Source organism: Myotis lucifugus, unplaced genomic scaffold (genome assembly GCF_000147115.1).
Source record: "Myotis lucifugus unplaced genomic scaffold, Myoluc2.0 scaffold_74, whole genome shotgun sequence".
Taxonomy (NCBI): Eukaryota; Metazoa; Chordata; class Mammalia; order Chiroptera; family Vespertilionidae; genus Myotis; species Myotis lucifugus.
This window is the reverse complement of record NW_005871122.1, coordinates 2,392,013-2,416,952: the sequence shown is the minus strand read 5'-3', so window position 1 is coordinate 2,416,952 and position 24,940 is coordinate 2,392,013.

Below are 24,940 nucleotides of genomic sequence, written 5' to 3'. Positions count from 1 at the left end.
CTTTAAAATTAGTTCCAAATCAATATCAAAACACCAATCTATAAGAAATACATTTAAAGAAGTCTCCTTTATCTTACAGCTATGTTCTTAAAATGAAAGCTCTTTAATCTATAAGTTTTATTGCAAGTTGGGAGATGGTTACTGCTTTTTAATATATTACAACATCTAGAGAGATATGAACCCGTGCTACAGAAATATTTATTTTTATGTTTAGAAAATAATAAATAATCTGAACTTTTCCTTTTAATTCTGAACTTTCTGATGATGTAGAATGGGTGATGATTAGTTCTTGCTCATGATGGGAAGTCACTAGGACATATCATGGTCTGAGAAAACCACATGCCTGTATTGTTTCAAGGTCCTTTATTCAGTATAATAGGTGGCTAAAAGAAACATTAAACTTGGGCCTTGTTAAAAACTCAATGTAATTTATAGAGGAAAAGATTATGCGATTTTAAATTACCATAAAAATGCTGGTTGTGACTTAAGAAGGTAATAAAGCAGTTTATTACCCGTTATGACTGTTCAAGACAAAATTCTATAAGATGATGAGATGAAAGCCAGAACTGCATAATGAGCTACTAGTAATAGCAGAATTAACTTACATTTGAAAAATAATTTGGGGGCTGTATTAACTCATGTCTCCTACCCAAGAAGAAGAATATTAGGTACCGGCCAATGTGGAAACATTTTCCAAGACCCTTGTACTTACGCTACTGTGGTAGCTGAACCAACAGCACTTCCAAGATGCCCACTTTCTAACCCCTGCATCCTGTGAGTATTACCTTATATGGCAAAAAGGTCTTTGCAGATGTGACTAAGTTAATGATTTTGAGATGAGATTATTCTGGATTATTCTGGTGAGCCCAATGTAATCACAAGATTTCTTATAAGAGGAGTTCAAGAGGAGTCATAGAAAGAGTAGCTGTGAGCACAGGGGCAAGAGGTTGAAGTGATGTGAGAAAGAGGCTAAGGAATCCAGGTGATTTAGAAGGAGAAAAAAAAAAAGGCAAGAAAAGTGATTCTCCCTCCAGAGACTTCAAAAGAAACCAGTCCTGTTGACGCCCTGGCTTTAGCACAGGGAGGCTGATTTTAGACTTCTGACCTCCAGAACTATAAGAAAATAAATTTGTGTTGTCACTAAGTTTGTTGTAATTTAATACAACATGCTAGGAAACCAAAACAGCTACCTCAACAGGGGTAATGAGAGCAAACATGACACCGTCACTGAGATTAGGACTTTCTCTCAGGAGTAATCTCAAATTCAGTAGTGTTATATCAGTGCTCAGGAATTCCTTCCCTTAAAAACAGCATATGAGAAGGTACTTGTATCAGGTTACACAGGGATTAATTGGCTTTGTCTTCAATAAACAAATGATGGAAAAATATGTTTTATTTACCTCTAAGAACATATCCTTAAGAATCAAGTAGTAATAAATAATTAGGATAATTAAAACATTATAAAAACAAAATAAAATTGTAATAAATAGATTATAAAAATACTAATAAATAAAATCAAATTAAGTTTTCGAATTCTTTGTTACATTTTCTTCTTTCATAAGTCCACTTCCTTCTGATTGAAGTCCAAAATAAGACTGGCATCCAAATTGCCATATTGAATCCTAAGAGAAACCTGATCTGAAATTGAATGGAAAAAAAAAAATCAAGCACTGAAAGGAATTTTGGAAAATTAAAATTTTCTTACAGGCTATATTTTTAAAATTATATTTATAGTACTATGACAATATTGTATGTATTTTCACATACAATATTGTCATAGTAATACTAGAGGCCTGGTGCACGAATTTGTGCACTCGGGGGGAGGGGGGTGGCCCTCAGCCCTGCCTGCGCCCTCTCACAGTCCAGGAACCCATGTGGGATGTCTGACTGATGGTTTAGGCCCACTTCCCATGGGGAGTGGGCCTAAGCCATCAGTCAGACATTCTTAGCACTGCCGTAGAAGTGGGAGAGGCTTCCGCCACTGCCGCTGTGCTCACCAGCAGTGAGCCCAGCCTCTGGCTGAGTGGAGCTCCCCCTGTGGGATTGGGCCAAAACCGGCTCTCCAACATCCCCTGAGGGGTCTCAGATTGTGATAGGGTGCAGGCCAGGCCGAGGCACCCACCAGTGCAAAATCAGGGCTGGGGAGAGACTCGGAAGGTTGGCCAGCTGGGGAGAGACCATGGGAGGGTTCCAGGGCATCTCACTCAGTCCTGATCAGCCAGACCCCAGCAGCAAGCTAACCTACCAGTCATAGCATCTGCCCCCTTGGTGGTCAATGCACATCATAGTGACTGGTCAACCGGTCTACTGTCCGCCCCCTAGTGGCCATTGCATGTCATAGCAAGTGGTTGAGCAGCCTTAGCATATCATTAGCATATTATGCTTTGATTGGTTGAACGGCCAACCAGTCGACTGGACACTTAGCATATTAGGCTTCTATTATATAGGATAACTGGGAAGCCATCCAGTTACAAGGCTTGTTTGAATAAAAATATTAAGATTATAGGATTTTTGAAAAAAAATTATTATGATTTGCTCTCCTAGCATTTATTTTATTTTATTTTTTCCAACACCAGTTACTCCCTCTATGCTCTTGTCAACCTCCATTTCTCAATCATCACATGGTTGTCCATGTCCATGAGTTTCTCTCTCTCTTTTTTCTTTTTTTGCTCAATCCCTTCCTCCTCCGCTCCCCCCCACCAACACTTTTCCTTACCCACAGAACTGTCTGACTGTTCTCTATCTATGAGTCTGTCTCTATTTTGCTTGGTATTTCAGTTTGTTCATTAAATTCCACATGAGTAAAACCATATGGTACTTATCTTTCTCTGACTGGCTTATTTCACTTAGCATAGCATTTTCAATTGATTTATAATATCAGAAACACTTGGAAATGTTGACAAACACTGAAAGTGCACAGAACAAAGACAGAGCTCCTACAAGAGGAACTTTTATAAGAATCACAAGCACTGACAATCTGCATATTTTAAATATAATTTATGTGCATGGTTAAAAAATTCAAACATTACAAAGGTTATATAAAGAAAAATCTATCTTCTTCTTGACATCTTTGCCCTATCCTCCTCCCAAAAAGGCAGAAACCACAATCAGTCTCACAAGTATCATTATAGAGACATCCACTGCTTATATACAGAATATAAGCATATCCTCTACCCTTCCATTTTAACACCCATGGTACACTCTCACATTTATCTTGTTTGTTTGTTTTCAGTAATATGCTTTGCAAGTCATTCTATTATCCATTTTATCTGTTTGCTCATTCTCTCTTTTTTTAATTTTTTTTTACTTGAGTCCCGGTGCACGGCATTTGTGGACTGGGGGGGGGGGGGTGGCAGGTCCCTCAGCCCGGCCTGCGCCCTCTGGCAGTCTTGGACCTCTCAAGGGATGTCTGACTGCCTATTTAGGCCCCCAAGGGGTCCTTAGTGCTGCCACAGAGGCGGCAGAGGCTCCCGCCACCACTGCTGCACTCGCCAGCCGTGAGCCCCCTGGTGGTCAGTGTGCATCATAGTGACAAGTCGTTCTATTTTTCAGTCAATTTGCATATTCGCCTTTTATTATATAGGATTGTTGACTCTATTACAGCTGCCCCTCATTTTCCTCCCCTTTGCCTCCCTCCACCCTAGGTCTTCACAGCATTGTTGTCTGAGACCATGGGCTATGCATACATATATTCATTGGTTGATCTCTTCCCATCCTCCCCTCCCTCTCCATTTGAGATATGTCAGTCTGTTCCATGTATCCATGCTTCTAGTCCTTATTTTGTTCGTCAGCTTATTTTGTTATTTAGATTCCACATATAAGTGAGATCATGTGATATTTGTCTTTCTCTGACTGGCTTGTTTTGCTTAGCATAATAATCTCCAGGTCCACCATGCTGTCTCAAAGGGTAAGAGATCCTTCCTTTTTGCAGGAAGGATCACATAGTATTGCATTGAGTAAATGTACCATGGCTTTTCTATCTATTCACTGGCTCATGGGCATTTGGTCTGTTTCCAGATCTTGGCAATTGTAAGTATTCCTGCTATAAACATAGGGGTGCATATATTCTTTCTGATTGGTGTTGTCACAAAATCATAAAAACCCTATAAGAAAACATAGGCAATAAAATCTCAGACATCTCTCAGAGCAATGTCTCTGAGGGAAAAGGAAACAATAAACAAATGGGACTACATCAGACTAAAAAGCTTCTGCACAGCAAAAGAAACCATCAACAAAATGATGGTTTCTCCATATTCACCATATGGAGAATATGTTTGCCAATGATTCATCAATAAGGGGTTAATCTCCAATATATAGAAAGAATTTATACAACTCAACACCATAAAGACAAACATTCCTATAAAAAAAGGATACTTCTCCAAAGAGGATACATATGGCCAAACACATATGAAAAAATGCTTACGGTCACTTATCATCAGAGAGATGCAAATAAAAACTCCAATGAGATATATTATTTCACACCAGTCAGAATGGCAATTATCAATAAATCAAGTGCTGGCAAGAATGTGGAGAAAAGGCCCTGACTGATTTGGCTCATTGTGTAGAGCATCGGCCTGCGGACTGAAGGGTCCCAGGTTTGATTCCAGTCAAGGGCATGGACATTGGTTGCCGGCACATCCCCAGTAGGGGGCGTGCAGGAGGCAGCTGATCGATGTTTCTCTCTCATCGATGTTTCTAACTCTCTATCCCTTTCCCTTCTTCTCTGTAAAAAAATCAATAAAATATATTTTTAAAAAAAAGAATGTGGAGAAAAGGGAACCCTAGAACACTGCTGGTGGGAGTGCAGACTGATGCAGCCTCTATTGAAAACGGTATGGAGTTTCCTCAACAAAATTAAAAATGGAAGTGCCTTTTGACTCAGCAATGCCAGTACTCATTCTTTTTAATGAAAACAAATTTTCAATTTATAATGTAACATCATTTATTTAATCGGCTCTGTGTGTGTTTAGGTAAAATACTAATTGTCACAAAGAAAATTTTAAAAATATTTGGATAATACATAAAACATAATTACCACTAAGATTTGTTACCTCAGTGAGTACAGCTTACTAAGAAAGGATGAAAAAGACAATGTGTTTTTATTATAAATAAAAGTGTTCAATGTTCATATGTTTATTGTAGATGACAATTGCAGATTTGAGTTCTTTCTCCCCTTTAACCTATGCCATAAATTACTTAATATGGGGCTGAGCAATAAATGTGTAGTTGATTAATATGTTATTTCTCATATTTGTAATGAACACTGATGTCTAAAACTCAGTTCCAATTGATTATATCTTTATTTAAAATTACTCTTCCCTGACAAAATGTGACTTCAATAGATAAATCATAATATATATCATCGCCTTCTTCATTTTAATTATGTTTTTTTTCTGGATGGTGTCTTAGTAACTACTTTTATGCCTTTCTGCAATGATAATGCTAAGAACAATGAAAAAGACTAAATCTAATTCTGAAGAATAGCATATAATAAATTACTTGGTATGAAATTATACATAATCTCATCTCAGATTAGCTTCCACATATTGAACAAGCTTCTGTGAAATTTTAAGTTTAAAGTAAGAAACCCATTTGGGGTGTTTCACATGAATGTCATGTTATTTCACATTATGAAAACACAAATAAGATGTTATCAAATTTTGATCAAATGTGCAATGTATGTATGTCATAATACAGGAGCATCAGAAATATTCAGAGTCAGAATTCCTCATTTGGCAGTTGAGTAATCTTTGGTAATTTACTGACAAACTAAGCCTTAGTTCCCCAATACATCAAATTCAATTAATAATACCTGTACCACAATATTATGTAACAATAATATCATATGATATATGTAAATATTTTTATTAATTTATTCAAAATAAATTAATTGATGACTCTGGCACTTTGCAATTAAATATTGGTGACTTTTACTGCGAATAAAGTATGCCAAACAAAAATATAAATATGTCGCCGGTTTGGCTCAGTGGATAGAGCGTCGGCCTGTGGACTGAAAGGTCCCAGGTTTGATTCCAGTCAAGGGCATGTACCTGGGTTGCGGTCACATCCCGATAGGAGATGTGCAGGAGGCAGCTGATCGATGTTTCTCTCTCATCAATGTTTCTAACTATCTCTCTCCCTTCCTCTCTGTAAAAAATCAATAAAATATATTTTTTAAAAATATATAAATATATCAGTACATTTATTTGTAGTGACAGAGCACAAAATTAAAAGAATAATGACCTGGGTTCTCTTTGTGATCTGCAAACTCTCCAATTGTGCAATTTTGCAATCTCTAAGTCTCAGATTCTTTACTTATGAAATTAAAACATATCATCTGATCTCTGAAATTTTTTTATTATATGTATTATTAAATACTAGAGGCCTGATGCACAAAATTAGTGCAACAGGCTCAGCTCTTGCAGACCTGGCTTTGTCTGGAAGGTTTTCTGGAAGGATGTCTGGAAGGTCATTTGGCTGTCCAGTCTAATTAGCATATTATACTTTTATTATTATAGATTACGTACATTATTAAGTTTCTTCATTATGTATGTTATTTAATAACTCTTATAGCTAATAATATATGGGTTCCTATGACTGTGATAATAAAATGGGCCTTTTCTATGCTGTGAATAAAGTAAGAATAGTTTATAAAGTTTGTGGTTTATAAAGACTAGGGCACAGAAGTTTCTGATTGTGCTAATTGTCACCAAGAAAATAATGTTCACTCAAAAGTTCTGTACTTATTGGGATAATGTTAATACCTGGAACGATTATATCAAAGTAGTAGCACTAGAATAATAATGTATATCAATAACTCTGCATCCAAAAGAGAGAAGAAACAAAGAGAGAGGGAAAGAGAGAGTGAAAAGGAAGAAAGAAGAAAGGAAGGAAGGAAGGATGAGAAGGAGGAAAGGGGAGATTTACAATGTATTGTTGATATGTCAAATGGATAACAAAAACATAATGTTTCTATTTAGGTAGCACAGATAGCAACACTATGTAATAAAATTACTCTCAAACAATAAATCAAGGAGACCCAAGAATATCCACTGAGAAATTACCTCACAAAATGGGCAATAATCCAAACATAATTCAGTCTGATAAAAGAAAAAAGGTTAACAAATAGCAGATTAACCACAGGATGGAGAAAGGAAAGAAATTACAGCCTTGTTTTTTGTATATTGTTGTTGTTTTTTCCATTTGGAGAAGCATACTAAGACAAATCATTCATTTTCTAAATTATGCATATTCTAAGCTTGGTTGATCTGTGTATTGATTAGCCCGGACCTTCTATTAATTGGCATAAATTGCAAATGCTTGTCAGCTGGACATAAACAGTATTCTCTTATTGTTTTCCCAACCACCACCTGCAAAATTCAGTCCTTCATATTATTGCATCAGGATTTTTCTACTTGCCTCACATATTTGTTTTTTGAAGCAGGGATCACAGTCTTCTTTGGACTAACTTGGTGCATGCTAACATCGTTCTGGTTAGCCAATCAAACATTTATACCTGTGTAAACATGGATCCAATTTTAATATATGTACCCAAATGAGACCATTGATAGGCTCTTTGATTCCTTTTAAATTAATAGTAATAAATAAGTATAATAGTCCCAAAGCTAATTTTAACAGCAAATTACTCAGAAATAGAGAGAAGCTTGTTTTAAACTACATTTCATTTAATCCAATAAATAAGAACCAGCAGAAACACTATTTTTGTCTCTTTAAGTAATATTACTGTGCACTAAATTAAAATATTTATTCATTCTATAAGACTTTAATAATAATACTGGAGGAATCTAGGGAAAAATGTCGGAAATGCTAGGCAGGAAGCTATGTCATGTTTATGATGAATGAAGATTATAGGGTTCTAAGTCACTTGGGCATCACCTAAAATAATTTTTTAAGTTTATGATTTTTTATTTTCTACCCCATAAATTAAGATAGTAATAATTATCTCCAATTTCATCTACTTTTAAAACATATTGTCATTCTTTCCTGATTGACTATGAATAAAGCTGGCATATTGATTTTCATAAATATAACCGATGAACTTTTGTCAGTAGTTTTTTTTTTCTGTTTTTGTCATATCACAATTTTTATTCTCACTATATTTTGTGTCTGTGAACATTTTTGAATGCCAAAGAATCACATATACTAAACTTGTATTGTGTAGTGACCATCACAGCTTTTCAATCAGATCTAAATATAGACAGCATTAAATATAGGAGGCAGAGAAGCAAAGAACAATATATAAACCAACATAGGACTATAATAACAAATGTCATTTATTGTGAAAGTCTTAACAGTACCTTCTCAAACAATAAATCAAAAAAGTGTTTTCATGTACAAAGTGCTCAAGAACATTGTTGAATGAGGGAATGAAAAATAATGTATTTAATAGCAGCTAATTAACCAGACTGATTTTATGTGGCAAAACATAGATTGCAAATAGGTGTTACTATATCTAAATACTTATTTACTATTCACTTTGGTATGTATTCTAGGATCAAATTTGAATATGTTAATTTTAAAATATCATGGATTTCAAAGAATGATAGATAAAAGAGCCAATTTTATTAATTGAAGCACTAAGAATGAGGAGAAACTAAGTGTTGCTGGTGAAAGAACTGTATAAGCCTGCTTTGTTGGTACAGATTTCACTATTGTATGATTCTTGTAAAAATGTATATGTATATAAGTATGTATATTATATATAATACATATATTGCATATTTTTTTATCCAGCTCATGCTAGCCATTGTAGAATACACACACATACACATACACAACACTAACATACACATACACATGGTGAATGCTATAAACAAAAATTAAAGCAACAGTTTTGGTGTCTTTTATTTTGCAATGACTACTTTAGTAAAAAGAGCTTATTAAGAATCTAGCAAGTTTATTTAAGCAGGGATTAGTAAGATTGGTTCAAAAGTAATGCCCAGAAAAGACTTAGAATCCTGCCTTGGCAAATATATTGAAATTTTGTTTAAAAGGTGCTGTGGAAAAGTGGATGAAAACTTTAGAAAGATAAGAAGCTGTACATCATTTTTCGCAGACAATCAAGAAAACAATGGAGAAAGAAATAGGTAGGGACTTTTCTAAACGATCAGATACTTTTGGGTAATAAACAGGAAAATGCAGTGCCGTTGGTCACTGAAAAAGACCCAACAAAACTGTCTGTATTTGGTTGGGCAATACAATACAGATTAGCCAAACTTTAAGGAGTATATTTTAAAAGTAATTTCTGATCTATATTCCCTGAAAAATAATGTCTAAATAAAAGGACTTTCAACTTATGAAAAGAATAGCAATGTGGATCTTCTTTTCCTTTCTGTTTTAGCTCATTTTCCATGCACCTTTTTTTTTTCCTGTTCTCTTTATACATTTACTCTTTTTTTTCCTTTTTTCACAGTGGTGGTGTTGATTTTAATATAGTTGTCTGATATAAGCGATATCACATTTTCAGTAAGTAGTGACAAAATCAGACATAGATCATTACATGGTACCATGAGTCCTCCCATAACTGGAGTAGAGAACACGGACCTCTGTCTCCCAGGCAGAGGCCACATGAAACACAGTGGATCATAACTTAGCTCTTGTGGCACCACTTACCATTGTAGGAAAGATATCAGCTCCTTGATTCAAGGCTGAGGAACTGATGTCACTGCCAAAGTCATAGGAGACAAACTGGACCACAAGATTCCCCAAGATGTTCCTTAATGTGTAATTTACCCTTCAGGAGTAAACAAACCTGTGATGGAAACATTAGCAATAAGTCTTTTGATTTTGAAGACATGATTCATTTTTTTCTGTTTTTGTCATATCACAATTTTTATTCTCACTATATTTTCTGTCTGTGAACATTTTTGGATGCCAAAGAATCACATATACTAAACTTGTATTGTGTAGTGACCATCACAGCTTTTCAATCAGATCTTAATATAGAACAGCATTAAATATAGGAGGCAGAGAAGAAAATTTTGAGTTTTCAAATCAGAAGTGCAAACATATTGTTTGTAGTCTTATGTCAGCAATATTGATATGAATATGTGAAACAGCATAAGTTATTGGTCTAAATAATTAATATATCCCTAGTAAAATTTTGTCGTTATAGATAAATTTGCCCTAATTTTCAGCAATTCAGCTGCATTTATTCATCATTTACTAGGCCCAAGAGATGAAAACCATGGATGATAGATTAATAATGTTGGTATAAACACATACACACACACACACACACACACACACTAATAATGTTGGTGTAAATACACCCACACTAATAATAATAACAATAATAGTATAGTTGTCATTGTGAGAATCTTTGTCTACTCATCTTTAATTGGAAGGGCAAGATAAAAAGACTCTAGAACCCTAAATACTAGAGTTAATATTAAGTAAACTTTGAAAGTCTAAGCATGCTATATTTTCATACTTTATCAGCCATTTGATAATGAACTTTTGAATAAAATTGGCAAATGATCTCATAATTTTGAAAAATGGGTCATTCGCACAATAGATTTAAAAGCTTTTGAGATGTTTTTATAGGTACTGTAACAAATCACATATTAATGCTAATGTATACAGTTTAGATTAGAACCATAAACTGTATCATTGATTTATCTTTTGTGTGAATGAGGCATGTATTTTAATTACTGTATACTCTATGATCTCAGGTATAACAAAAGATTAGTAGGTCATTCTGTTACTTTATGTTTAAAACAATTTATGATTTTCTAGCTATCTTCCAAATGAATGTTTTTGTAAATGTTCTTTTTGAGTTATATTGTTTTTTATTTTATTTTATTGGAGTGACATTAACCTACATGCACATATAGGTTACATGTGTGGATTACTAATTTACAAAATCTGTATATGGGACAATGTGCCCACCACACAAAGTCAAATCTCCTATCACCTCATATTAGGATCCCTTTCTTCCCCAACTCTCCTCTCTCTGGCAACCACCACACTGCTGTTTGTGTACATAAGTTTCAGTTTTATATTCCACGTATGAATTAAACATATTGGGTTTTAAAGGCTGCTTTAATTTAGTTTTTAATAGCTTACTAAAAGCGAATTGAATAGGGGATTTTTGTGTCTCTTTTTCCTTCTGATTTTTTCCACTTATTCTCCCTTCCAATCATTATCTGCTTTAGTTTCTGATTTTCCAGACACCATTTTTTCAGTGCTGCTGTGTTTGTTAAATTTAATTTTCACCTCTTATAAAACTATTTTTCACTTAATACAGCCAGAGCCCCTTTATATTTATCCTTTTCATCAGAATCATTTTATGATTTGCTACACGTTGATTCTGCCATTCCCTTTTCCTCTCTCTCTCTCCACTGCTGATGGGAGAATAGTACTACCTGGGTTTATATGCTATCTTCTCGCTCCTTATCACATTCTGAAGAACATCTAACATGCACCTTCAGTGACAGAAAAGAACTTGAACAAAGAAAGGGGAAAAGCCTACAGCTGATGGCCTTCTAGCAGGATTGTAAAATCATTGTTAGAATGAAAAGCCAGTTGTTGCCATGGCATTTTGCCTAGCTAGCATAGTTGAATCAGGTCACTTCTTTGCTGAATGGAGAATGTTGGCATCTTGTTACCATAGGTACAAGAGGTCACATATGTCTATGCACTTATAATGTCTGTGATCTACTTGAATGAAGTCGTGTTCACTCACCAAGAATCAAGCAAATGATTTCAGCCTGCCTGTGTCAGTGAAAAGCTACATAAGTCAGTGCAGACAATTAGTATGACTCTTTTGATTTAACCAGTGATAATCAGGGTTAATGACATCAATTTCAAGTGAGGCACTTTATTTGCTCTTTTAAACCTAAACCGTATGTTAGCATCAGAGTGTACTGACAATTGTAATATTTTAAATTTGCTAGACAAGTAAAGAAAAATATTTCAAGCTTGACATTTAAAATTCTTGAGAATGTTCTAAGTAAAATCATATTGTCATCAAGCTTCACAAAATACAAATAACTACTGAGTCAAACATGCTCAAATTATTCATGTAATTTATTTTTTGTGATCAAAATAAAAAACTAAATTTTCAAAGTTATTAAGTGACATATTGTCTATTGCCAAATAAATATTTTGTAGCTTAAGAAGGTGTTGATAATAATAAGAGTTTTAAGTTTGAAAGATTACGTCACCATCTGGACAACAGATGCCATGGAGAACATAAGACATGCTTATTTCTCATTATTTTGCATACTTGGAGGCATTTGAAATTACAAGAGAAAAAAAGACTTTTCTACTGAAGATACTGGGTTATGTGGACTTTCCCTAGAGACCTAAAATCACTAATCTTTACATGGATAATATGAACTAATTAAAGAGAATGAGAAATGAGAGTTGTTTTTGTTGCTAGTGTGGTATAAGGCAAAAAAGCTTAAGAAAATAAGACATTGTTTTCAGTAAAATGGTATTGATTAAAATTAACTCTAAAATACATTTTAGTATCCAGACCTTTACTAGAAAAAATATTACTAATCATTAGTGTTTACATAGCGTGTCTTATTTCTCCACTTGAGGCGTATTTTAGATGGCTGAACAGTTATCTCATGGCTTCACATTCAAGCCATAATTTGTGCAACATGTTATGTTAATTTGATTGAATAATACTGCAAATGTTTGAAGGATTTATTTTTGTTTTTTATTATGTTAATGTAATTTTAAAGATGTATTCTATATCATCAATGGCTCTCTTTATTAATTCATAGAACAGTTAAAATTTTTTAAAGAATAGTTTGATTTTTAGAGAGAGAGGGAGAGAAACATCAATGTGAGAGCACATGGATCGTCTGCCTCCTGCAGTCTCTCCCCCGCTCCGTGCCCCCCAAAACTTGGGCATTTGCCTGACCAGGATCCAAACTGGCAACCTTTCAGTGCACAGGAGGACACCAAACAACTGAGCCACACCAGCCAGGGCCACAGAACAGTTTATTCTTGTCCTTGGATAGCTCATTTTGAGAATCCCACTTTTTTCATAATGGTTGCAGTTAGATAAGTCCAAGATGAATTAGTCTTTTATTACATACCTAACCTAAGATTAGAAAATGAGGAGAATTCTACAAAATTGATATCTGGAGATCACTTACTGTTGAGTAGAGGAAGCTGGGACTTGAGAATCTCATTTTCCCCAGCAGGAAGGGTTACACCTAACCAAGTCAGGGCAAAGCTCCACACCTTCAAGGCCTTTAGGAGGGCAGGCAAGAAGTTTCATTTCAGATCACTTTTAATGCAAAAAGAGTGTGCATAATTAGATGTTATAAGAAGTGACTTTTGTTATAAAGTAAGTAGAAAACGGGGAAAGATAATTAGACATGACTGACCAAAGCAGGTTTCACTTGGAGATGGTTGGTTCCTCACTCCTTCAAAGAGGGGCTTGTTCAAAATTCCTTTTCAGAGTAACCTGTACATTTCCAATGTGGAATAGGTACACAGCAGCCTGTTCATTCCCTGTTAAGAAGGCCACTTTCCCACAGATTCCTTATAAAAAGTGAGATCCACAAGGAAATTTTCCATATTGGAACATAGACCTACATTAAGTTTCCAACAGAGGCCCGTGCTGACACTTCTCATGAAATAAGGGGGCATTCGAGTGGACCATATTTTCTCTTTCCTTGCTGCCTTTTGCTAAGTAACTTTACACTTTAACCAATAAAGTACCTTTCATAACCCATTCTATAACAATTTGTAGAATTTTTCTAAAGCCATTTTTCATAGCTAGGGGTAGAACCAGAAATGACCCCCATGAATTACATGTCATAACTATCAAAAGTTCTACCCTGCTGAACTACATGTCATAACTATCAAAAGTTCTACCCTGCTGAACAGCAAGAAACTTAGTCATAGTCAAATCCACTTTTATGTTCAGTTATTAGACAACATCCCTCATATGAGTTGCCACCATAGTTTATCTAAGTAATAGTAAGTTTTATAAAGGTTTACTTTGGATTTTTTTATTGCACATAGAAATCCATTTTATGAAGGCTAAGTGATCTCCCAAATTAAGGAACTGTGTTTAAACATTCATATTCTGGAGAAAATGCTCCTGGGGAAAAGTCACACCTTCTGCAGAGTTACAAATGTAATGAGTAAAGTATAAAATTAACAAATATTAGCAGTTCATTATGAATGAACAATCACTGAATAAAAACATGTTTCCTTTTCAATGAACATCAAGAACATGACCTGGAGCCAACATAAGATTCAACATCACATTGTAAAGGTTTCTTCTCCCTAGTGTCAAACTTTTTGTCTTTCCTTTTGGTTTTTATCAAAAATTCAATCCAAAGGAAATTTCAAATAGCACCCAGTTTTGTTTTTATCACATATCATGAATATAATTTTCCAATGTTGCATAGTAATTTATTCAATGCCTTCTTTTTTCATTGTTTATTTTAGTGGACAGCTTTTTATTAAATTTATTGGGATGACATTGGTTAATATGATCATATAGATTTCAGGTGAGGGTTTCTATGTTACAACATCTGTACTGTGAGCCCAACACCCCAAGTTAAATTTCCTATCACCATACATTAGGACACTCTTCTCTTCCCACCCCTTCCCTCTGGCAACCACCACACTGCTTTGTGTTCACAAGTTTCAGTTTTATATCCCACATATTAGTGAAATCATATGGTTCTTAGCTTTTCTGACTGACTTATTTTACTTAGCATAATATTCTCAAGGTCCATCCATGGTGTTGCAAATAGTTGTATTTCATCCTTTCTTACAACTGAGTAGTATTCCATTGTGTATATGTACCGCATCCTCTCTATCCAGTCCTCTATCACAGGACACTTTGGTTATTTCCACATCTTGGCCACCATGAATGATGATGCAATGAACATAGAGGTGCATATATCTTTGCAAATACATGTTTTCTAGTTTTTCAGGTATATACCCAGGAGAGAGATTGCTAGGTAGTATGGTAATTCTATTCTTAATTTTTTGAGGACTGGCCAGACTATTTTCCATAGTGGTTGTTCCAGTCTACATACCCACTAGCAGTGAATGAGAGGAGCTCCCATAAGACTGTCAGCTGACTTTTCAGCAAAAACTTTGCAGGCCAAAAGTGATCAACAAGAAATATTCAAAGTGATGAAAAGCAAGAACTTAAAACCGAGATTACTCTAACCAGCACAACTATTTGAATGGAAGGACACATAAAGAGGTGCCCAGACAAGAAAAAAATGAAAGGAATTCAAAACCCCCAAACCAGTATTTAAAGAAATCTTAAAGGGTCTTATTTATGAAGACAGAAAGATCAAAATTATAAATACTAATAAAATGGCAATAAATACATATCTATTAACAATTACTTTAAATGCAAATAGATTAAATGGATTAAATTCAAATGGATCAAAGGACATATAGAGGCTGCATGGATAACAAAATAAGACTCTGACATATATTGCCTATAAGCAACTCACTTCAGATAGAAAGGCACACATAGACTGAAAGTAAAGGGATGGGAAAATATAGTTCATGAAAATGGAAACAAACTAACAGAAAAAACCTGGGCCAGCTAGATTTTTCTTAATCAATTTTTTGTGTGTTTTAACATTTTTTATGTATTGATTTTAGAGTGAGATGGGGAAAAGAAAGAGAGAGAGAGGGACAAACATGGATTTGTTTTTCAACTTATTTTTTAAAATATATTTTTTATTGATTTCAGAGAAGAAGGGAGAGGGAGAGAGTGATAGAAATATCAATGATGAGAGAGAATCATTGATTGGCTGCTTCCCATAAGCCCCACACAGGGATCAAGCTTCAACCAGGGCATGTACCCTGACTAGGAATTGAACCATGACCTTCTGATTCATAGGTTAATTCTCAATCACTGAGTCATGCTGGCCAGGCTGTTGTTCCATTTATTTATGCATTCATTGGTTTCTTCTTATATGTGCCCTGACTAGAGCTCAAACCAGCAACCTTGATCAGTTGATTTGGTTGACGCTCTAATCAACTGAGTTACCCAACCAGGGCTGGTGTAGCAATACTTATATTAGACAAAATAGACTTTAAAACAAAGGCTATATAACAAGGACACAGAAATTCAACTTTTGAGTATTAACGGAAGAAACCTAAAATACTAAATCAAAAAGCCATATGCATTTACATGTTCATTGCAACATTATTTTCAATAGATAAGGTATAGAAACAACCTAAGTGCCCATCAATAGGTAAATGGATAAAGAAGAGATGTATATATATAATGGAATATGACTCAGCCTTTAAAATGAATTAAATCTTGCCATCTGCAACATCATGAATCCCTTGTACTGAGTGAAATAAGTAACACAGAAAAAGACATATGGCAGATTATTTCACCTATATTTGGAATCTAACGAAATAAATGATCAAACTGAACAGAATTAGACGCATTGATACAGATAACAGACTGATGTTTGCCAGATGGGGGGTGGGTTGGGGGACTGGGTAAAAAAGATGGGATTTAGAAGTACAAATTGGAAGTTACAGAATAGTCCTTGAGATGGAAAGTACAGCATGGGGATTATAGTCAATAATATTGTAATAAATATGTAGGTGTCGGATACTAGATTTACCAGGGTGGTCACTTATTAAGTTATAGAACATCTAATCACTGAATTGTAGACCTGAAACTAATATAATATTATATGTAAACTGTAATTTAATAATAAAAATATTTAAAGTCAAAAGAAATTACATGGAAAAATGTTGATTATTTTCTTCATTTTTGAAGTATAATTAATAAGTATAGAATCCTAGTTTAATAGATTTTTAACACTTAAAGTATGATATTCAATTTTCATACTTTACATTATTTTGAATAAATAGTACGTCATTCTTATAGTTAGTCTTTTTAAGTAATATGTGAATTTTATCCCCTTTTCCCCCTTTTGGTTGTTTTTCATAGTGTTTCTCTTTTTCTTCTTTTTAAATCTTTATTGTTGAAAGTATTACATATGTCCCCTTTCCCTACCCCTGCTTCCCCTCCGAGATTCCACAGTCTGTTCTATGCTTCTGTGTCTTTGGATCTATTTTGTTCATCAGATTATTTTTTTTCATTAGATTCCACATATGAGTGAGATCACGTGATACTTTTTTTCTGACTGGTTTATTTCATTAGCATAATATTCTTTAGGTTCCTCAATGCTGTCTCAAAGGATAAGAGATCCTTCTTTATTATTGCTGCATAGTATTCCATGATGTAAATGTATCACAGCTTTTTAATCCACTCATCTACTGATGGGCACTTGGGCTGTTTCCAGATCTTAGCTAATGTAAATTACACTGCTATGAACATAGGGATGCATATATATATATTTTTCTGATTGGTGTTTTAGGTTTCTTAAGATATATTCCTAGAAGTGGGATAGCTGGGTAAATGGCAGCTCCATATTTAATTTATTTTAAGAAACCACATATGGTTTTCCATAATGGCTGCACCAATCTGCATTCCCACTAGCAGTGTACTAGGGTTTTCTTTCTCCACATTATTGCCAGCACTTATCATTTGTTGATATATTGATGATAGCCATTCTGGTAGGTGTGAGGTGATACCTCATTGTTGTTTTAATTTGCATCTCTTTAATGACTTATTCATCTTTTCAAAGAACCAGTTATTGGTTTCATTGATCTTTTGTATTGCTTTTTAAGTCTCTGTCATCTGATCTTTCATAGTGTTTCTCTTTATCATTATTTTTCAAAAACTTTATTTAAATCCATTTTGATATTTTATTATTTGTGTTTTTTAATTTTATTGAATATATATATATATATATATATAGGTATATATATCTGATTTCCATTGAATCAGGGAATTGTTTTTTCCATTATTACTTCAAATACTTTTTCTGCTCTTTACTTGACATCCTTTCTTTCTGGGATTCTCACTAAATCAATGGTAGATTATTTGATATTTTCCCACAAACTGCTTAGATTTTTGTTTGTTTCATTTTTTTAGCACTTTTGCTACCTATATTTTAATTTAGATAGTTTCTCTTGCTCTTTATTCACATTCACTGGTTTGACCTTTTTTTTCTGAAGTCTCTGTTATTTACCATTGAGTGAAGTTTTATTTAGTATTTTGTAGAATTTGGCTTTATCTTATAGTCTTCATTATGTTTATTTTTCCTCCATGTCCATATATATACTAGTAATTCATTAGTAATATAAATCACCTATGATGATTTGACTTATATATGTGAATCAAAGATGACCCATACATATAAATAATATAAATGAACTAATTTTATATATATAACTAATTATATATATGTGTATATATATATATATATATATATATATATATATATCTTAAAGATTTTAAAGCTAGTGTTTTCTTATTCATAATAGCTGTTATTTATATGTTTTGATTCTACTAAATTATTTTTTCTGCTTATGGGATAGAAATCTCTGCCTGTTTACTTCTCTAGAAATAGATACTTTATTTATACTGGACATTATGAATATTGTTGTATATGTGGATTATTTATAAAATGTGTTGAGTTTTGTTTTGGCAAGCACTTAACATATTTGATTATCTTGATCCTTTTGAGGCTTATTTTCCAGGTTTGTGAGCACAAGTGTCCTTTGTTCTAGAACTGGCTTTAGCCCTATCCATAATTTATGGCCTTTCTGAAATATCTATTGAATGCCACATATATTTAGCAGGGTCTCTACCCACTGGTTGTTTATATCATGAATTCTCTCAATTTTATGAGATCTTAGAATTCTTCGGGTTACATACTTTGGTAGTTAATCTTCTCTTGGTAGTTATTCTTCACTTGACCTAATCGGGCATCGTTTTATGTATGTGTTGCTTAGAATTGAAATCAGGATTGAAGGTTATTCCATGCAGATTTAATTGTGCTGCACCTCAAATCCCAGCTAGCTCACTCTTCTAAACTTTTTCTGTCTCCTCAGCTTACCAAGATTTCAAGGCTCTGATTGGATTCATGTTTTCTGTGATGAAGATGTAGTAAATGCTTCCAGGTTAACAACAACAACCTACCCCCTCCAAATATACACACACAATGATTGTATGGTTCACCTCATGTTCCTTTATTTCTCATGAGACACAGGCTTGTTTTATAATACTTGAAAATGTAACCATTTATGTTTTCTCCTGTTTTCTTGTTCCAGAAGAAGAGCTATATTTTAATTACATCTCTTTCCACTGTATAAGGGCTGGAGCTCAGCCTTTCATTCTTTTATTTCCTTATTTTTTATACCTAGCTGGGTAGTTGTTATATTCTCTGAGGCTCTGTAAGTGTAAATATTATGATTTATCTCTGAAAATAGACCAAATAAAAGGTTTAGATTTATGTGTGTGTGTGACTGTTGATGTTTTAGGTGTCCTTTGTTAAGAATATAGTTCTCTTTGTCCTTTTTATTAAATTTATTGGGGTGACACTGGTTAGCAAAATTATATAGGTTTCAGGTGCACAATTCTATAATACATCATCTGGATACTGTAGTGTGTACTCACCACCCCAAGTTAAGTCTCTGTCCATCATCACTTATCCCTCCTCTAGCCTCTTCCACCTCCCCCCAGCTCAACTCCCCCTGCCAATTACCATACTATGTCTGTGTCAATGAGTTATTTCTCTCTTTTTTGCTAAATCCCTCAATGCCCCCTTCCACCTCACACCCCCCTCCCCAAGGCTGTCAGCCTGCTCTCTATCTATGAGTCTATTTTGTTTTGTCAGTTCATTTTGTTTATTAGATTCCACAGATGAGGAAATCATATGGTACTTGTCTTTCTCTGACTGGCTTATTTCACTTAGCAGAATAATCTCCAGGTCCATCCATGCTGCTGCAAAGGGTAAAATTGTCTTCCTTTTCATGGCCGAGTAGGATTCAATTGTGTAACTGTACCACAGCTTTTTTATCCACTCATCTACTGATGGATACTTGAGCTGCTTCTAAATTTTGACTATTGTAAATAACACTTCAATGACCATAGGGGTTCATATAGCCTTTTGAATTGGTGTTTCTGGTTTCTTTGGCTATATTACCAGAAGCAAAATTGCTCGGTCATAAAGCAGTTCCATATTTAATTTTTTGAGGAAACTCCATACTGTTTTCCACAGTGGCTGCACCAATCTTTATTCCCATACACAGTGCATGAGGGTTCACTCTTCTCCACATCCTTGCCAGCACTTGTTGGTTTTTTTATATATTGATGATAGCCATTATGACAGGTGTGAGGTGATATATCATTGCAGTTTTAATTTGTATTTCTCTCGTGATTAGTTATGTTGAGCATCTTTTCATTTGTCTATTGGCCATATGTATTTTAAAAACAAATAGGCAAAGGACCTGAATTGATACTTCTCCAAAGAGGACATAAAGGCATAGATTTGTACATTTCCTGTATAAAGACATGTTTGAAGATATACTCACTTTTATTACTAAGAAAGTATTATTACTCAACCTCATATACAAAACATCTGCCATGTTCCTAGGGAATGTACTCTCTTTACTTAATTTTTACTGATTTTTTTTGTCTTTTTCTAATATATATTCTTTGTTCTTTGGCTACTTGCCTCTGTATTCTGCCTGATCAGCAGTTTGCTATATTGCCAACTGTGGTAATAAGAGACATGATGAATCTAGTTGGCTTTGAGGAAGTAATACTATATTCCAGATTGAGTACTAACTGAAATAGGATTCTCCTGTTGGGCAGGAAAGAAATGCTATCACATGGGACATGTGATTTTTAATAAATTGTATCCATGGTATAAGTGCCCGAGTTGTTATTATTAAAAATGTTAGCACCTGCTCTGTGTAGGCTACATTTCCTTTGTAGTTTTTATTTTTGCCTCCATGCCAAGTCCTCTGTTCTTTCGTGAGGAGGTTTCACAGCTATGAATTTGTAATTAGTTAAATCCCTCTTTCCTTACTACTTGTGAATTCTAGAGTTGATAACTTCTGGGCATTCACCAGTAACTCTTCTTTCCCATATTTATCGTTTAGATGTATCTATTTAAAAATCATTTCCATCTTTTCCAGTTACTTCAGAAAAAAACTTTTTTCCTGGAACCATTTATTTTACTTCATTTTTTCTAATACTGGCAGTATTAGACTTTCCTCCTTCAGTTACATTTATTCAATAGATTCTTAATTGTAGTAATTGAAAAAAGAATTAAATATATGGCTTACAATTTCTCAAATTACATAGACCAATTCTCACTTAACAGCTATGCAATTTTAGGTAAATTACACAATCTTTCTATCCCTCGGAATTCTTACCTATGAAAGAGTTCACGAGGCTTCTCTGAGAATTAAAGGAGCATGTGTGTTTTTTCAATAGTTTCAGTACTTAGAGTAGTCCCAGCGATATAAGTGCTTTCAATAAATACCATATTTATTACCATATTTATTGAAAGGGCAAAATAGGACAAAAATGAAATCTAATTTTACAAAATAATTGGACAATATTTTTGTTTTGTTGCTACAGCCTTAGATACCATCTTCTGATGTTCTCTACGGGAGGAAGAGTTGAGTTAATGGCTTGAAAATTGTTAGGTTGCTCAGGTAGATTTCAAGCCAGACCATCCCCTTCATAACCACTTTGAATACATGTCCCTGTTATTCTTTCTCAACAGTCAATTACAAAACAAAATTTCTGAGGTGATGGGGGCTTCAAGAGAAACAATTATCTTTGCATGAGCAAAATCTTCTTGGCCATATTTGTAGACATTTTACATAAGGTGGCCTACCAGAGGAACTTCGAAAGTAACACAGTCATTTACCACCCATGGAACAAAGTTTGCCAACTTTTAGACACAGATTATTAAATAAATTATTCATTTGTTCTATGTCAAAACAAGGATGTATTTATTTTCTATCTTCTTGATTAAAAAATATATATTAACAATACCTGCTTTGCTTACTTTTATGTCCTCTATACCTTACACAGACAATGGCACATACTGCAAACCCAATAAATACTAGTAAATAAAATGCAATATTTATCCAAGTGTTTTACTGCTAATACTTTTAAATGTTCAAGTAGAATTGATAGTACTAGTGATTTATGAGATTTTTTTCACAAGTAAACTTTTGTAATGATTAATTGAAAGAAACTATGTAGATACTCATCTATAAGCTTGGTTTAAATTATTCATAATTACACAGGATGATAAGAAGTAAGATAATCATAGTCTCATTTTGCTATTATTATTATTATTATTATTATTCCAATTTGAAAATTGTGTTCCTGATTCATTAATTTAAAAAGGAGACATGAGCAGAGAGAAAGTAAATAATTGTGGTGGGTGTTTCCAAGGAATCTAATTATTGAGAACAGTAGAGACAGTAAAGATCAATTTTAATCTAAGCTCTGTTTCTATGAAGCTGTGGGTTGATTACTCAATTCAGTTTAGACCATCAAAAAACTATGGCATAATGAGAAACTCAACTACTGGTATTTGAAGATCAAATCTGCAAATGATAAGATAAAAGTCAAGCCAATCTGAGACTATTACATAGTCTTAGGTTGACATAACCTTTGAGAATTCCTGAAGAGACAATTTTAAGAATTTCCTAAAATAGAATATTTTTTAGATGTTCCATGATATTTCACTCCATGGAATGTAATAAAGGAATAGAAGCAAAATAGGGCAAAAATGAAATCTAATTTTACAAAATAATTAGACAATATTTTTGTTTTGTTGCTACAGCCTTAGAGACCATCTTCTGATTTTCTCCACGGGAGGAAGAGTTGAGTTAATGGCTTGAAAATTGTTAGGCTCCTCAGGTGGATTTCAAGCCAGACAATCCCCTTCATAACCACTTAGAATACATGCCAGTTAGAGTTGTTGGCAGTCTTTTGTAAGTCCAGTCTAGCTTACTATCACAGCAGGTTGGGAAAGTATCCAACAAAGCATCACTTTGAAATAGAATTGAATACCTGCAAAATAATAAAATTTAAAAGAAGAAATTGAACATGGTTTAGAGTGATTTGAACATAAACCAAAACATTGATTAAATATCTTGAAACACTGATGCATGTATATCACTTGTCAATAATTTTAAAATACTTTCAATGAATATATTCTTTAAATTTAAATTTTCTCCTAAGAAACTATAAAGTGAATTTGGTAACAAAATTGAAAATACCATGTTAGTACAGGAATAATCATAATTACATAGGTATTCAAATATTTGGTCCATCTTCATTTTTCTTAATTTGTTTTTAATTATTTTATAGTCTCTGATGTTAGTTATAAACAACAACAAAAAACTCAGCTTTCATTCACTTTACAAATGCAATCGCTGTTCTATTATTCTCCCTCTTGTACCAAATTCTTAAGCAGATAACATAAAAGGAACAATCATTTGGTTCATTCCTATCAGTCTCTAACAGAGTTTGTAATTTCCCTTTCACTTCCTATTCGGCTACAAATTATACTATTATTTTTCTAGTGAAAAGAACCCCAATCTTTTCTAATGGTCTTTCTTTTATTTGATTGAGATGATTTTTCATTATGTCCATGTTTTCCATTCTATTTCAGTGTGTCTTGTCTATAAGGAAATTAGTAACCGACTAATGTCCTATTAAATAAGTATTTTCTTAGATTTCACACTCAATAAACTTTGAATGTAGAAAGGTATTAAAATGAAGTTTCTATCTTTTGTTTGGGGATATTGTGTAATTAATACATCTAATTGATATTCTTTTAAAGAATTACTTATCAAATATATGTGGGAATTCATTCTAGTGTCAAATTCTGTATTTGAGTATGTATATCCCTCCATATCCCCCCAGGTAAACTATGACTCTACACCTCAAACATTGTGTCACCAGATGTTTCTACTTGACTGTTGGATACTTTGCTCTGTAGAGTTTTTCTCTTTCAACTTTACATTTGCATTGAAAGGGAATGAAAATCATAGTGATTACAGTGCAGCAAATTAAGTTCTATAATGGCCTAATTAGAATGGCAAATTATTCCATTCTTTCCTAGATCATTTCCATCACAGCTAGTGGAAAACATACAGAACTACTGAGGCATTCAGAAGTCTTTTTAAAAATTTTATGCCTCTTTTTAGAAGGAGAGACTGTAGTTAGAAAACAAAGAAAAAATACTAAAAATTAGAAAGATATAAAATAAATAACATGAAATAAAAATATATAAAATCTAATGTTTAAAAATTTGGAGACTTTTTTCACACTGAGCAAACCCTCCCACCCAAAACAAACAAACAAACAAACAACAAAAAAACATTATTCTAAAACATACCTAAAATGTGGACACTTATTAAAATTTTACCCACTGATCATTCTTCTACATAGAATCTTCTTTATCCACGTAAATATTCTTTTCTTTGTGTTTAAATGTATAAAATAAAAATAGGAGTACGAATGAAACAAATAATATGAAAATGTTTAGCAAGATTTTTAAAAATAAATTTGTAACAATATATGGACTTTGTTAGCATGCCAAATAATAAGATCTAGCATATAAGTGAATTATAATAATATTATTTTTTATTTTTCCAGTTTTATTGATATACTAGAGGCCCAGTGCACAGAATTCATGCATGGGTGGTGTGCCTAGGCCTGGGCTACGATCAGGGCCAATCGGGGCCAGGCTGATCAGGGTGGAGTTGTAGAGGAGGTGACAGTTGCTGAGCTGGGAAAGAACGGACGCTGGATGCCAATGCCACCATCGTCGGCACCCTGCCACCTCACGGTGCCCGCCTTCCTCCCTCCTCCTTCCCTCACTGCCGCGCCATCACTTTGGCAGGTGGGTGGCGGACCAATTTGGGCCTGCCAGCCAGGGGGAGACATGAAGCTCAGAAGGTGGCCGCTGGCCGCAAGAGGGAGCCGGCCTTCGCCTCCCTGGGAAAGGGCCATATCTGCCACCACCTACCCTGTTCCCATCCCAGCATGGGT